We start from the raw sequence: 16,221 nt of genomic DNA, 5'->3' as shown, positions 1-16,221 counted from the left end.
ATCCTTTTTAAGATAAATGACAAGAAAGAAAGAATTTACATTGCTATTAAAGCTCGGGAGTTTCTGAAGCAACAACTTGGTTCTACAGGAGAGGACGACAAAGAAGACGACAACAGTGACAAAGGAAGCGACAATGACTCTGATGCTACAACTTCTGAAGAAGATTCCCGATTCGCAATGTGGGGAAGCCACCCCCAAATGAGACTATCAATTGAGGAATAGAAGGGGGGGGAATGAGATGCTGAATGACACTGAAGTTAGCCTTAAGTGGACTATTATTAGCGGTTCTTTTGTGGTATTTCTTGAACAGTTATTTTTACTGGTTTTGATAACATAAGCATACATATATTGATCACACTCAATGTAACTAATAATCTCTCTAATAATTTAGCAAAAATTTTATATGCTTTGTAATTGCCACCACCTCTTGGGTTTTTAGAGGTTTTTCTTTCGCTTCACCTGTAGTCTGTAGATACCATCCCTTATTTCTTTGTAGTTTATAGAAAATGCAATAAAAAATATCCCTTCGGGGGTTGAAAAAAAATGTTGTGGTTGAATGATGTTGTGGCTGATGGGTGACAGCCAAGTGTTCACAGACGTTGTTGCAGTTGGTGCTGCTCCATTAATTTTTATTTCTATAGCTATTGTTAACTCTGCTGGTATGAATATACAGCATCATAAGTGGTATTAGCTTTGGTATAAATGGCTACTCTGCGTGGAAGGACCATAGGACTGCCGTGTTATATAAATTTATATCTAGGTGATACATTATTTGGATGACCACCAGCATTACCATTCTACTAGGGAAGCCCAATTCCTCCACTCATTCCCTACTAAGTGATAACAGAACACAAGACTGCAAGTTATTTTCATCTCTCAAACACATTCATAAACAGGAACCCAAGCAGTTGTTGCCCCCTCTCCTTCCACATACCTTAACACATCAATCTGTTCTGCCCTTTGCTCTACATAATGCCTAGGCAGGATAACTTTCCTCCTCTCCATGAAGAAAGGCAACAATGGGGTTAAGAACAGGCAGGCCCGTAGCCAGGATTCTGTAATTTGGGGAGCCTTCAAATAAGTTAGGGGGCACTGACACCACAAAAATTTTAAAAAATATTTTTAAACAAAATTTTAAAAACTCATGCTCGCCAGGCAGGAGCAGTTGGAGCAGGCAGTCGCTCATCCACGGAGGTCTCCCATGGCAGGGCGAGGGGCTCCAGCAACAACAGGGTTGTGAGTGCCAACATGCCCCAGGAAGCTGAGTGCCATGGAGCTGGCCTCCACTGGTGCTCTGGCGGGGCACCCAAACACAGGAGGAGGCAGAAGAGGAGGGGGGGAAGAGACGCTTGGCCCAGATCACACAGTGCAAGTGCCTTGGCCCCGTGGAAAGCGGGCACCCAAACACAGGAGGAGGCAGAAGACATGGGGGAAGAGACGCACTATGTGATCTGGGCCAAACAAGTGCCTTGGCCTTGTGGAAAGCTCTTGTGCTGTCAAAGCCCACTGGCCCCACCTTGCCTGCTGGCCAAACTGCCTGGCTGCCTTGTGCTGCCTCGTGCAGCAGTGACACTTGAGAAGGGGCAGCGGTGGTGGGGAAGCAAGCTGCCCTTGGGGTAGGGGAAGCAGGAGCAGCAGTTCAGCTTCTGTGGAAAGGGGAAAGTGTCCAGTGTTGCTTGGGGCTAGAGGGCTCCTCATCCTAGCCTCACAGGAATGGTGAAGGGGCAGCGGGGGGAAGCAAGCTGAGCTTGGGGAAGGGGCAGCAGCAGCGGACCTGGGCTAGATGGAAGTTGGGGGGCCTTGTTAGGAAGTTGGGGAGCCGGGCCCCAAAATACCCCAATGTAGCTACAGGCCTGAGAACAGGTAGGCAGACGTTCAGGTCAAATGAGAGGAATGGGGTAGTCAGGGAGTTGGAGTGGCTACCAGAGGAGGGGAGAAAGCAGGTAAAGTTAGCAAGGCTTGACTGCAAATCTCAATGCTCTCTGTTTCTCCAGAACTTTCAGGTATTTGCCGTAACCAAAAAAAATATATGCTTTGAACATCAGCAATAGAGTGCATCCTTTGTATTGAAATGCAGCTTGACTAACAGTTACCCATTTGTTTTGTTTTGAGTACCAAAGCCACTCAAAAGGTTTTTTTTAAAGGACAAATGGCATCAAAATTCAATATAAATGTTTCTTGGGAGGAGATTTAATTGAGCAGAGTCCATGAGGGAGGGGCACCTAGCAGCTTCCTGCCTCCTCTCTGATGGCTTCTTCAGCGGTAGCTGAAAGCTGTGCTATGACTGTACACTTTGTTAAAGACACCTAAATCTGTACCTCGAGCAAGACATTGCTGCCCTCTGTTTTGAAGGCTTTGGAGAATGTCCGCAGACACAGTCTCCATAGCTGACACATAGACGGCACACACACACAGGTTCTCAGCTAAACCCTGCTGTGCCTCAGTCAAGCTGACAAGACAAACAGAATTTCCTTCTCCAAGCTTTTGTTGTGTATTGTATTACCCACTGGGACAGAAATTATGGGGCAAAAGGTTTCCACTTGCCGGGGATTTTGTTAGAAGTTATTTTGCTGTATTTCTGGCAGGGTCAGATCTGAGCGAGCATATAATTTAATGAAAGGAGGGATCATTGCAGGCAAAGTCAGGCTTAAAGGGGAAAATAGCCTTGCTGGTTTTCTTGGGAGTTCAAGTTTACACTATTCCTTCTGTTTCAGAGCACGAAGAAAAGAAAGCCCTGAGCCACAGGAGGCAAAAAGCCAAAAGCTACACAAGAAGATATTCCAAAGAAACAAAAACGCACAGAAATTCATTTGACGTTGGCTAGTTTAAACCACTGTTCCCTTCCTTTTCCAGACTCCCTTAATTTTTGATATTTCATTGTGAATTTGGAAACTTTGCTTGGATTTACCTGCAGTTTAAAAAAATTCCACATTTATCCCTGGAACCAGTAGCAAAAGCTTGCCTCTCCCAGGATGAAATACCTTTCCAGGAGTGAGTATTGTTTGACCCACAGCCCTGTGCTGTTCTTTTGACATATACCAAAAAGGAATACATATCCATTAACATATGGATTTTGCTTTGCCAGGAAATGGGAACAAAAATATATTGCCCAAGAAGGTTTATTCAAGCTATGAGCTTTTGTATGCATGCATACCTTGAACATTCATACCTTGAATAAACCTTTGTTGGTCTTAAAGTTGCCACTGGACTCTTAATTTGTTCTACTGCTTCAGACCAACACGGCTGACCACCTGGATCTGTATTGACCAAGATTTAAGACTGGCTGTCAAAAGTAAAAGAGATTCACACTTTGGTGAAATTAACAGCTTACCAAAACAACAACAACAGTGATGTGTCCAGACTGGCCTCGTTATGATCAGGAGTTGTACAAAGAATAGAACTGGCAACAGTATAGTTAGAAGGAAAAAGAGAATCACTCAATGTTGACATTCTTGTTTTTATGCTTAACTGGACAGTATGCAATGGGTAAATCCTTTTACAGTGTAGTTATGTGGCATGCTTTTGTATCTTTGGCTTGTTGTAGTTCAATAAATCTTATTTCTTTTTAAAGATATGGATCTTTCTGGTAGCCATTCAGAATGTGGAGACCAGAAGAGCAATGACCGCAGCTTCTCCCAGGACCCTGAACACGCTCACATTCTTTTCACAGTCAACTTTTGCCTCTGGGTCAACATAATCCAGGCTGAAATGCAAAGTGGAGACCACCAGGAAGAGGTTCAGTGCACTGCTCTTTAACAGAGCTATTATCCAGGGCCAATTTATTATCCAGGGCCAATTCTTGCCCTCCATACAGAATCAGCTGTCCTGGGATAACATACTTTGAACTTGCTGCAAGTCCTGATTTCTTTACATATTCAAGGGGTGAGCCAGACTGAAGCAGACAACGCTAATAAAAAACTTCATGCAAGATAAGAAGGTCTTCGCCCATCTCTCTTTTTCATTCCAGGTTAAATGATCTTTAAAACAGCAGCTGCTGGATTTCTTCCACTTAGCAGTGTTCAAACTGGTTCAAGAACTGGGACTCAAAAGAAGGTCATGATTATCACAGGTGGACCATGGTTATTTGGGTTGGGAGGTCGATGGCGAATTTCATTTGCTTCTGCATAATGTGCAGAATGGCCATGAAATACTTGTTGCTCAGTAACACTATATATTTATCAATAGTAAACATTAAAAACAAAACATAAACTTGTTCAGGGTTGACTGATGTGAGATTTTTGTGTATCAGGCTGGAGAGGGAGTAATCAGCATGGAGATAGTTTGCAAGTGGATTGGCAAAACTACAGTAATTTTAGAAGTGGATTCAAAAAGTTTGAGAAGCAAAGCTTTGGATTATTATTTTTCTCCATCTTTCCGATGTCTGGGGAAATCATGAAGTGCTGTGACCATAAAGACTTGGGCAATAAACAGAAAAGCCCTTTCTCTTGGCCACCAAACAGCAGGCTGTTTTACAGTGGAGTTCACATCTGTATTTATGTATTAAATACCTTTTTATTCCACCCTTCCTCCAAGGAGCTCAAGGTGGCGTACATCATTCTGCCCACCCCATATTATCATCACAACAACCATGTGGGGTAGGTTAGGCTCAGAGTGATGAAGCACCACTCAGCAAGCACCACACAGAGTGAGAATTTGGTAGCCATTCAGAATGTGGAGACCGGAAGGTCTATTGGATCACTCAATAAACTAACCATTATATCACACAGACTCTGTATATGTTACTCAGTGCAATCATAAAAGAAGAGCCTAGACATTATTGAATGGAACAATCACCAAAAGAAGAAACACAAGGAAGATAAGAAGAAAAGTATTCCTTAAAAATTCTTGGTGAACAGAGGGCTCCTAGATTTTTCAAAATACATTGATGGCGAAGCATAATCGAGAAGTGGGGTGGGAAGGTGCCACCAAGAAGACATCAGCAGAGTCTGCCTCGTTCTAGTCTATTGAGAAATTCAGGGACAACAAGGGCCCCGGTCATACGGGCCGGAAAATGCGGGGGAGGGAGCGTGGCTGTTTGCCCTGGAGGAAAATAACGCACAGTTGTGCAATCAGACGTCCCTTCGAGGTCCCGTGGCGGTCCCGTGGTTAGAGGTCAGGTGCCGATCACACGATGATCCTGCAGCGCGGCAAAGAAGCGGTGTGGCGCGATCACACAAGCAATCACTAGGCGCCGCTTCCGTGGCAAACGGGATGGATTTTTTAAAAAACTGAAGTTTGTGCATACGCATGACTGAGCAATCGTATCTGCACATCCGAAGGCTGGTGGTGGGCTTACCAGAGAGGGCGACAGACGCTTCCGGACCCCAACAGAGCTTAGAGGCATAGCCAATGGAGGGGGAGGTGGGCCCCCTCGTCACAGCCGGTCTAACAGCCTGCGTGACAGTGGCCATAGCAACCCTCCAGAGGCGGCAAGCCTGGCTGCAGTGGGAGGGGGCCTCTTTGTGCGCATGCGCCATTCGGTGCTTGTGCGCATCCTGTGGAGACTTGGGAAAAAACCCTGTTCATGACAGGACATGGGCGGGCGCCGGATGCCATGGGATTCCACTGGAAACGCGATCAGGCACCCGCCCTTGCCCCACAGTTTCCGGAAACTAGTACTTTTTACCCTGCATCTTCGGCGGGAAGCCTCGGGTTTGGCACGGGAGCTCTACGCTTCCCAGATGTGGTGGTGTGATCGCGCCCGGAAAATCCGCTTATCTTCCGTCTCTGTAGCGTGGCTAATGTTCCGTGTGACCGCAGCCAAGAATCCATCTAAAAAGCATAATGCTTTGCTTGAAAGCCTCAGCATCAAAAATACAGCACCATTTTTCTCTTTCCATAGCAGAAGCAAGAGGCATCCATTCTTCCATGCATAAAGAGATCTGAAAGCTACAAGTCTATACTATACATTTCATTTTCAGGCATTTAAACCAAGGAGACATTCCCAAGAGATTAGCAGAACCACCTACACCTACTGAGCTATAGGTCTGTTCGGGATCACCACACAGCATAGCTAATCAACATTTTCAAACACTAGGAAAATAAGGGCTTGGTAAGCCAAGTTTGTGCAGTAATTTCCCATGCTTTCCACTTACCTGTACTCATACACAATATTTTACAAACCACCATATCCATTTGTGTCCATGCCAAGTCCTTACCACACCTGCATATTTATAACTACAGCAATACTTTTCCAGCCATTGTCTTTATAAAATATTTAAAACTGTGCAATCAGGCCACTTGCTGCCATTTAAAACTCAAAGCAAAATTTTCACAGGAGAGGAAACGTAGATATGAAGATGAAAAGAGGATTTTGGCTGCTATGTTTTTGTTTTTTGTTTTTTTAAACCCCCGAGGGGGATTTTTTTTTTATTGCATTTTCTATAAACTATAAACTACAACGAAAGAATAGGGAGGGGGAAAACTACATCTATGGAGAAAGAAAAGAAAACCATTAATAACTAAAACCCCAAGTATAGGAGATCATTACAATCGCTTGTATCAGTATTAATCTAAAATGCTTAAGTTACATAGAACATGGTCATACATGCTAACATATTATCTTTTTAGCCAATCTTTTAACTGTTTTAAGAACATTCCCAGAGCATTGTCAAAAATAGATGTTTTTAGGCACAGTTCAGAGCCCTTCAGCCTTTATTTATCTTTATCCTTTCTTATCTTCAGTTGATATTCTTGTTTGGGGGCCGCTGCCCCTTTTTCAGAAGCAGAGTCCTCTTCGGAAGTCACAGAGTCCTTTCCATCACTGAATTTACTATCATCTTCCTCCCCAGCATCCTCTTCCGGCTCTCCCAGTTGCCGTCTCAGGAACTATCGCACTTAAAAAACAGAGTCAATCTTTTCTTTTTTATCCTGTATTTTGAAGGTGACACCCTCGGGGGGTCAACCATCTGTAGGCAATGCTGTTCGTTTGCAAAAACAATATTAAGTCTTTATACTTCTTCCTCTTCTTCCTTATTTCAAATGGGATATCTTTTAGAATTCTGATGGTATTTCCTCCCATTTTTAGAGGTGATCCTATAGTTGCTTTCAAGATTAAGTCCCTCACATGTCTCTTTGAGAATCTAACCACAATCTCTCCAGGCAGATTATTTTTCTTGATGTAGACATAGGTTCTGTAAACCACATCCATTTCGCTTACAAGATATTCCGCTTTTAAATCTGTAACTGGAGCTAATGCTTCACTCCGAAGTTGTTTTAGATTCTCGTTTTTCACCTCAGGGACCCCTTGGAATCGGAGGACTAGGTTGGCTTGCTCCATTTGCAGCTGCAAAAGTTGGTTCATCTGAGGCTTGTTTATTTTCCAGCATTTGAACCTTTTTCTTAACTCTTATAGTCTTATCATCTATTTCCTTCACTTTCTCAGCTGTTTGCTCCATTTTTTTTGTGGTTTCAGCCAGTTGGAGCTGCTGATCTGCAAGGCTCTGGTTTAAAATTGTCAGCTACTGATTAACGTTTGTCATCTGGTCCAGTAGAGGGCACATGGTGTCTGCTAAGAGTTTGGAAAATCTGTAGAATCTTCCATCTGGGGACTCCCACTCCCCGTTAGTTTCAGTTTTGCTTGCCTTTCTTTCTCTGTTTTTCCCCCGCCATGATTGTGGATTATTTACTTTTAGTAGCACTTGCTAAAGTCTCTGGAAAAAATTTCCCCGCCATGATTGTGGATTATTTACTTTTAGTAGCACTTGCTAAAGTCTCTGAAATTCACCCAAGCGCTTTTCTACGCTCTGGTAAGTCTCTCAAAACTTATTTCAACATTTATGCTTCAGCCCCCCCTCGGGGAATCGCTGCTTTAGTTATGTGTATGGGAGGGGCCCCTCCCCCGCTCACTCATCTCGCCGTTCCCAGGGGGCTTTTTTTTTAGATTTTTGGCATTTCGATTTCACTTGACTTACAGTTCATTGTTGGTCCATAGACCTCGCCTGATCACGTTTAAATCGCCCGATCTCCAACGCTTGTCCTGGCCGCGGCTCTGTTTCCATGCGGACGCAGCAGCGGCAGGACCGTCAGAGCAGGAGAGTGCCTCAATTCACCAGCATCGCGCTGGCGAAGAGGCCACCCTTCCAAAGCCCCATGGCAAAGAGCCTTTTCAAACAGGCACCGGGGGGGTGTGATGGACAATCGCATCCCTCCTTACCACTGGCGCACAAATCGCCTCCCGGAGGTCCAGGAAAGGCGTCTGCTAGTGTGTCGCCATTGACCAGAAGCTCGATTTTGGCTGCTTTGTTCAGTAGCATAGCCCATAGAGCCTTTCCACTTTCGCAGTGGTTAAGTGTTCCCCAGGACCCAATCACCTTGAGAGAGATTACTGTGAACCAGGTGGCATGCAGAGTGAGCTGGCAGCGATCTCTATCTTTGCAGCAGCTGGAAACAGCACGGTCATCATCAATGAGATGGTAGCTGGCTTGCTGCATTTGCTGCCTGGCATCTACATGGTTGAGGCAACTGGCCCCCAAACCTCCAGTGCTGGCCTATCTCACCATAATTCGTGTCAGCACACCTTGTAATGCTGGACAGTTTTCCTGAAAGATCATCACCATGAATCTCTGCAATTTACATTCTACTGATCAGCAACTGTGGGAATCAGCAGCACTAAATGCAGGTCAATAATCTAAATCAGAATGATTCCCCCACCACCACCTTTTCAATAAATGCCTATGGGAGAAGTCAGGTTTGTGATTCATCAGTGAATGTGTCTGTGAGACTACAGGATGGAAGTCTCTTCTGATTAACTGAGCATAAGAGTGCCATTCTGTTTAGGTGATGTTTGTGTACCAAGAAAAATTCCACCATTCCTTGTTTCTTTAAAATGTAAACTTTTGTTGTTGTTGTTGCTTAGGACAAAAAAGACCCAACTACTCAGGCCAGACTTATTTTACCAGTATTATCAGGTCGCTACACAAACGTTTTACTTCCTTGCCTGTAGATAAAATTGATCCCTTAAAATGTTTCCATCAGAAACTGACTTGAAGGCTAAGAGTTTCCAGTTCACGCTCTCTAGGTTTGGGCACTTCTTAAACCTCTAGTCAAACACACGTTTAGTAAGCCTGGAGGAGAAACAACCTATTTTCCTTTCTCCTTCTCAGCCACATTGTAAGATTCTGGCACAGCTGCTCTCCTGGAAGGGAGGGTAGCCAGCACCGAGCTTAAGCACTATATACAGTATTTGTAAAACTGCCCCTATCAGGGATTTGAAGGTTTATTTTTTTAATTAACTGAAAATGATAACACCAAAGCATTTCAACTCGGTGACTGCTCCAGATTCATCAACGGCTGGAAAAATTTCACTCCAAGAGCTGAACTTGCAGGAGTTTCAGCAGATTTCAAAATAAACACAGCCATACGATCGTGCTGCGGAGTAGCCAGATCTAGGTACGGTTACTGGCCACAGAGCTATATACACTTCGGCACACCCCGCTATATTTTGCTACATGGCACCCGCATTGTATATTTGTTAAACCACAAAATGCCAGGCTCAAGCCATGCAGCTGACACCAATGAGAAAACCATCCAAACAGGAAAGTTTTTTTTCTTCTTCTTCTTCCCAGCCTGTCCTTAGCCTACCTTAGTCTGCATGGATATTGCATTAGGCATTAAAGGGCAGAGCACTTGGTGATCAGAGAACCTTTCAACCACCTAAAACTCTCAACCCTGCCAAGGACCAAATGTGAGACCCCAGAGGGAAAGTCCAGGAAACAGAAAATTATGCATGATGAACGGTTCTAGCGTGAAGTTGTGTTTCCTATAAGCTCCCCTTCACAAGTCAGCAATTTTGCTATAGCTACCTTAAATAATAATAAACAGGCCATCGAGACAGAGAGGTAAGTCTGAGCTAAAAAATGTCAGAGCTGCTCCTCCCAATGAGAGGCCTCTTGGCTCAAGAAGCAAAGCTCTTTAAATTCAACTGCCACCAATGGGGCATCAGAGTCCAAAGAGAAGACTGGAAGGAGACCGGGGGGTGGGATGGCTTCTGTCTAATCATTTGTCTAGAGAAGACTCTGCCCAGCTTTGACATGCTAGAATATTTTCTACTGGGGGAACTTCATCCAACAGATCAGCTCATTTAGAGGAAAAGGGGATTTCCCCCACCAGAAAGACTACATGTAGCAACTATTCCTTATTCAAGCACCTCTACAAGAGCACGTTCTTTGCTTCTGTTCTTAGGGAACATAAGTTTCTCCGCTGGGGGGGGGAGCGCAGGGTAAATGAGCTGAACAGAGGTGGACTGGTAAGGTAGATAATTATGCCCGAGTGCACATAATTATATTATGTAACATCCAGGTGATTTCCAACAAAGTGACTTAGACCCCGGTCAGACGTGCCGGAAAACACCGGGGGGGGGGGGGGGGCGCGCTTTTTTGCCTCACGTTTTTCGTTGATGCACCATTATGTGATCAGACATGACGGCGGCTTCCCCGTGGCAAAGAGGACAACGGGGGAGAAAGCAGCGCGCCGGCACGATCACATCCAGGGAGTCCGCATGCAGCCCGTGGCAAACCATTTGCCAGTAGGTTGTCCCAGGTACTTTTTTAATGCGCATCTTCAGAAGGACGCCACGGGTGCGCTACGCCTCCCAGATGTTCCGGTGTGATCGTGCCCGGAAAATCCGCGGGTCGATCGTGCCTTCAGCGCAGCAAATGCTCTGTGTGAACGGGGCCTTAAATAGTTATTTGAATTGGTCCGGGGAGACTAAAGTCAAATCTGCATTTGTTTTTCCCACCAGTGTCCCAGCCTTCTGACTCCGTCTTCAAAAAAGCTGTCTACATTTGGTGTCGTTTTCACACCTCAACAGTGCTAGCATACTTTTGCACGTCCGCATATGTTTATCGCCCTTTCGTGGCAGCTCCACTGTCATTGCACCTCTGCGCTGCTTTAAAAGAATCTTCTCCAAACAACATTCAAGCAAGCATAGAGAAAGACGGAGTCACAGCAGCACAAAACTGATTTAAAAATGCAAATGCAGATTCGACCTAAGAGATACTGCAGTCACTTTTACAGAGTCCTTTTCCTCGTGGATAGTAAGTAACACATTAATTTGCATTACTCATCTTTTCATTCTATAACACTGAGTCTTCTTCTCCCGCCCAAAAAAGTTGAAATATTACTTCTCCTGACATGTTAGCTTTCTATGTTCGGGGGCAGCGGGGAATTATTGCAGGGGAGCGTTTAAATATGGGAATCCCCCATCAGCATTCTAAAATCTCAGAGTGACTGTACCCGGTGATATTTCTGAACATATAGTTTGCCTTTGAGGTGTGTGTCTGCCACTCAAACAGAGGACAGGTTGGTCCTCCCATCAGGGCCAAGTTCTCAGCAACTTCTAAAAAAGAACATGAAAGTAAAGCACTTATGTTATTAAAGAAGTTCAGCTTTGGTAACCTCTGAGATCTCAGCACTAAGGGAAGCCATTCAAACAAATGTCAATGTATGATACTGCACATCAGTAGAAAATAGAAAGCATGGTGTTTTCGGACTCATCAACACGCTACCCAGCAGGCACCAACATTTACTCTACCCCTGCAGACTTATAGTCATATCTGTGGTGCCACAGAACAAGTTAAATCCAAAGTGAAGCAGCTCCCAAAATCTTATTCTAGAGAACTATACGATATTATTTTGCCAAAACTACAGCCCTTCAGTGGACAGAAACCTGTAGCCAATGCCTTTGCTATTCTCAATCAAAACAGCATTTAAGAACATGACTGTAATAAAGGACACACATACCACAATAACCAGCTGGCAAGTGAAGAAAACAGGTGGTGGGCTGCAAAAGTAAGGATCTATTTTAAATAGATCCTTATCAGGGCATAATGTCAAGAAACAAGCGGTTCTGCATTAAGACTAGTTCAAACCCAAATTCAAACAGAGAAACATAGAGCTAGAAGAGACCTCCAGGATCCTGCACAACACAGGAGATTCACAACTCTCCCCCCCCCTTCCCCCAGTGACCCCTGCTCTATGCCCAGAGAAAGGCAAAAAAAAAAATCCAGGATCCCTGGCTAATCTGGTCTAGCGGAAAATTCCTTCCTGACCCCAGAGTGGTGATCATCATTACCTTGGCCCTACCTGAGCCTGCTTGCAGGGAGGGCGGGGTATAAATCAAAATAATTAATAAATAAATATAAGAAAGATCCACCAGAGCCAAGTACTGACTCATCCCTTCCTGCCCTCCCACTCCTGGTCTGCCTAAATTCACAGAATAAGGATTGCTGTCAGATGACCTTCTAGCCTCTGCTTAAAAATCTCCAAAGAAGGAGAGCCCACCACCTCCCAAGGAAGCCTGCTCCACTGAGCAACTACTCTGTCAGGAAGTCCTTCCTAATGTTTAGTTGAAAACTCTTTTGATTTAATTTCAGTCTATTGGTTTTGGTCCAACCTTCTGGGGCAACAGAAAACAATTCCGCTTCATCCTCTAGAATAACAGCCCTTTAAATACTGGAAGATGGCTATCATATCACCTCTCAGTCATCTCATCTCCAGGCTAGACATACTCAGCTCCTTCAACCTTTTCTTGTAGGACGGTCTCCAGACCTCTTACCATCTTCGTTGCCTTTCTCTCGACATGTTACAGCTTGTCAACATCATTCTTAAACTGTGGTGCCCAAATCTGAATGCAATACTCCAAGTGAGGTCTAACCACAGCAGAGTAAATGGATATCACTTCACACATTCTGGACATTGTACTTCTGTTGATGCAGCCCAAAATCGAATTTGCCTTTTTAGCTACTACATCACACTCTCGACTCATGTTCAGAGTATGATACACTAAGACCCCTAGATCCTTTTTGCAAGTACCCCTGCCAAGCACGTCTCCACCATCCTATAATCATACATTTGATTCTCTACCTGGATGCAGAACTTTATATTTATCTCTGCTGAAATTCATTTTTGTTAGTTTTAGCCCCATTTTTCAGCCCTTCAAGATCATCCTGTATCTTGATTCTGTCTCCTACTGTATTCGCTACCCCTCCCAATTTAGTGTCATCTGCAAATTTAATGGGTATTCCCTCTATTCCTTCATTGAAGTAATTTATATAGAAGGCCAACATTGAGAAGGGAGTGAAGGATGGTGGTGGGGCAGGTTCACTTGCTATGCCTGCCTATTTGTCAGAGTTATTAGAAATAGTAATAGAATTGTCTATATTTTAACTATTTTAAATTCTTTTAAAGGTGTTTTATTGAAATGTTGTTCATCACCCTGAGCCCTATGTATAGGGTACGGTGGTATACAAATCAAATACATAAAATAAAATAAAAAAAATTATTCAGCACACCACTTAGGAACGGGGGGGGGGGAGCTACTAGAAATGAAGCAATTATTCTAAAAAATATCCACAACCAAAACAGAAAATAATGTCATGCTTATACTAAAATACTGAAAACAAGGCTTTCCTCTCAGGATATTTCCAACATTTGGTATTGCACAGATTCTACTCATAGCAGCAAATACTCTAAATTAAAGTTTCCATCTTGATGATATATTTTGCTGTCCCTGTAAGACAGCTGGTGTGGCTTGACAGCACCCATGGACAGTTATGAAATGGACAGCTGACCATGCAGACGGTAATAGGAATTCGGATAGCAATACTCAAGTAAACCATTGACAGCACACTAACCATGGCTTTTCATACAGTACGCTGCACCCCATGTCATTTTGCCCTAGGACTAGACAAAGCATGGAAATGCAACTGCTGTCACATAAATAATCGGATAGCTTTGGTAAAAGAGCAAGTATAGCCCTGATCAACAATTAGTTTTATAGTAGGGCAACATTGAGAAGGGAGTGGAGGATGGTGATGGGGCCAGTACTGTTGCTCTGCCTACCATTCCTATGGCTTGGTATATGGATTGGGAAAAGTGGTCCTTCCCAGGGACTGGCTCCAGAGTACACGTGCACAATCTATGGCCTACTAAGGATGGGGGACCACCCAGAAAGGCAATGGCAACCACTCCTGTTCACCTCGTGCCTTGAAAATCCCATGGTCCTGGGGCTGCCACGGGGCAGTTGCAACTTGATGGCTCACACTATTATTATTATTACTCCAAAAGCAACTCTCCAAAAGCAACTCACCAAAAGCAACTCCAAAAGCAACTCACCTCCTGTCTGCTTTTGACTACAGAAACCAAGAGCTTATCAAGCCTCTGCTAGACCCCAGCACATGCCTGGTGGGCTACCTTGAGCTTGGTGAGTGTAAAGTTCTGCAGATATGCTTTGGAGTCTCTAACTGATGATCTCCAAGGTCCAACGGTATAGAATGTTCCTTGCAAAGTGAACTGATGCTCTTCCATGCCAATATAAATATAATAAACCCATAAGAGAAGGAGGAACCCCAGTTTAAAACATCATCTCAAAAGACCACTTATTCACAACATGGATGAAAATGTGACACAAGTTATGATTCATCTAGTTCCTAATATACCTCTGTTTAGCAGATATCAGTATGCCGAAGGCATTTTTTTTTCTTAGAACTTATTGTGGTTGCTTCCAAAATTATCTTACCTCAGCAGTACTGAATGAAGAAACTCCAGAATCCTGGTACACACATCTTTGTAACATCTAATAAGCCTGGGTAGGTTTGAATTTATTAATCTTGCTAATTTTCCATACACCACTGAAAGGATGTGTGTGTGTGTTTTCAGACCAGCCTGTGCATGAGTGATCCAGCACCTGTAACTTAATGAATCACTAATGCTAAGTATCTGAATGAGCATCTCTCATAAAATATTTTCACCAGCTTTTCCAAGAATGAGAGACAACCTGCTCATCCTGTCAATAGTGACTCATAAATCCACTCCCAGCTTAGTAACTTTAAAGTTACAGGGCTTGACACAGATCTAAAATGCCCTAGACAGGCTTGTCCCCAAATTCTCTGGTCCTGTAACTACAATTAAATTTTGATGACCTATTTTAAGTCTGAAGCTCAGGATGACTTTTCCTACTAAGCAACTGCAGTAGCAGTTCTTTGCTGTTCAGTTCACATGAGTGTCTCTCAATTTATGCTTACAGTGAGGATATGTTTATTCCAGTCCTCAATGGTACTTGCATGCAAGGCCATTTGTCAAGGGCTATAAATCATGGAATAAAAGACTGGGAGTATTGTGAGGCTTATTTCAAAGGAGAGTAAGCAGAGATATAAATGAAAAGACTGTTGCCCAAACATTACAACATCAGGAAACCTAAACACGAATCAGGACAGAGCTGCAGGGTGGGACCACAGCTCAAGCATGCTTTACATGTGCAAAGCCTCACTCACTAGCACTTAGAAAATATCTCCTGCACATTTACAGGTACATTCGAGACTCCATGGTCAATCAGATTTGACTGTGCTGAGACAAAGGACTCATCTGTCTGCCTTAACATAAGGTACATCCTTCTACTGTCACACTTCTCTCCATCCTCAAAATATGTAGCTCAGTATCCTTGAAATAAATATCCGTTGAGCTATTAACAAGACAACCCAAGAGTCCTGATCAATGATGCAGGCACAAACAGTGCTGCAGAAACACAGCTCTGGCTCGCTCCTGTGCAGTCCTCTTTATCTCCCTGGAGAGCTGCTTTGATGGGCCTCAGACTGCTGCAATTCTTTGTGCAATGCTGCATAAAGGTTCATGAGAATTCTCAGAGTCATAATTGAATTTTGTCTGGGCTGGTCAAGGCTTCCTTTCTCATGACATTTTCAGAGGACTAGTCTACTAAAAATTATGAATGGGTTGCCTTTTGGATGCTGCACCGCACTGCAGAGCTTGTTCAGCTGATGAATCATTCCTTTACCAGTTTAACAGCATTGAATTACTTAACGGAGTTTTACCAACTTTCCAGGCCTTTTTACAGCGGACTATCGCTAGACACAGCAGCAGCGCCCTCTGCCCGAGCCACGTGGGAACTGCACCCAGACAATCTTGTGTCCTCCCGCCCCCCCATGCATTCAGTTCCGCCTATTCCAACTGCGGGCACAGATTAACCACTACGTTACTTGGAAATCTGTCCACGCTCCTGATTTCACATAATTTGTATGTTTCACCAATTTGCGACTGCCCTTTCTAGGGGGAAATGTTCAACATACGATTCAACATGTAAGAAAGAGTGGCAAATCGCCTTAAAGCAAATGTAGCCCATGCAGTTTTGTAGCTGTTAACAGCATCCCTTAAAAATAGTTTGTAAAAAAATAAATAAACCATATATTGACTAATCTACAGCACAAG

At 43.8% G+C, this 16,221-nt stretch overlaps 1 protein-coding gene across 1 annotated transcript in view; it reads right to left on the bottom strand.

The window, feature by feature from the left end:
* Positions 1-16,221, bottom strand: part of DAAM2 (dishevelled associated activator of morphogenesis 2) — a gene marked incomplete at its 3' end in the record, with an annotated part of 220,508 nt that overhangs the window by 203,858 nt on the left and 429 nt on the right. The gene's annotated exons all lie outside the window — the stretch shown is intronic.

Source organism: Gekko japonicus, unplaced genomic scaffold (assembly GCF_001447785.1).
Source record: "Gekko japonicus isolate JY-2015 unplaced genomic scaffold, Gekko_japonicus_V1.1 scaffold506, whole genome shotgun sequence".
Classification (NCBI taxonomy): domain Eukaryota; kingdom Metazoa; phylum Chordata; class Lepidosauria; order Squamata; family Gekkonidae; genus Gekko; species Gekko japonicus.
The sequence above is the reverse complement of the archived record's forward strand: the minus strand, read 5'-3'. Positions and strand labels throughout refer to the sequence as shown.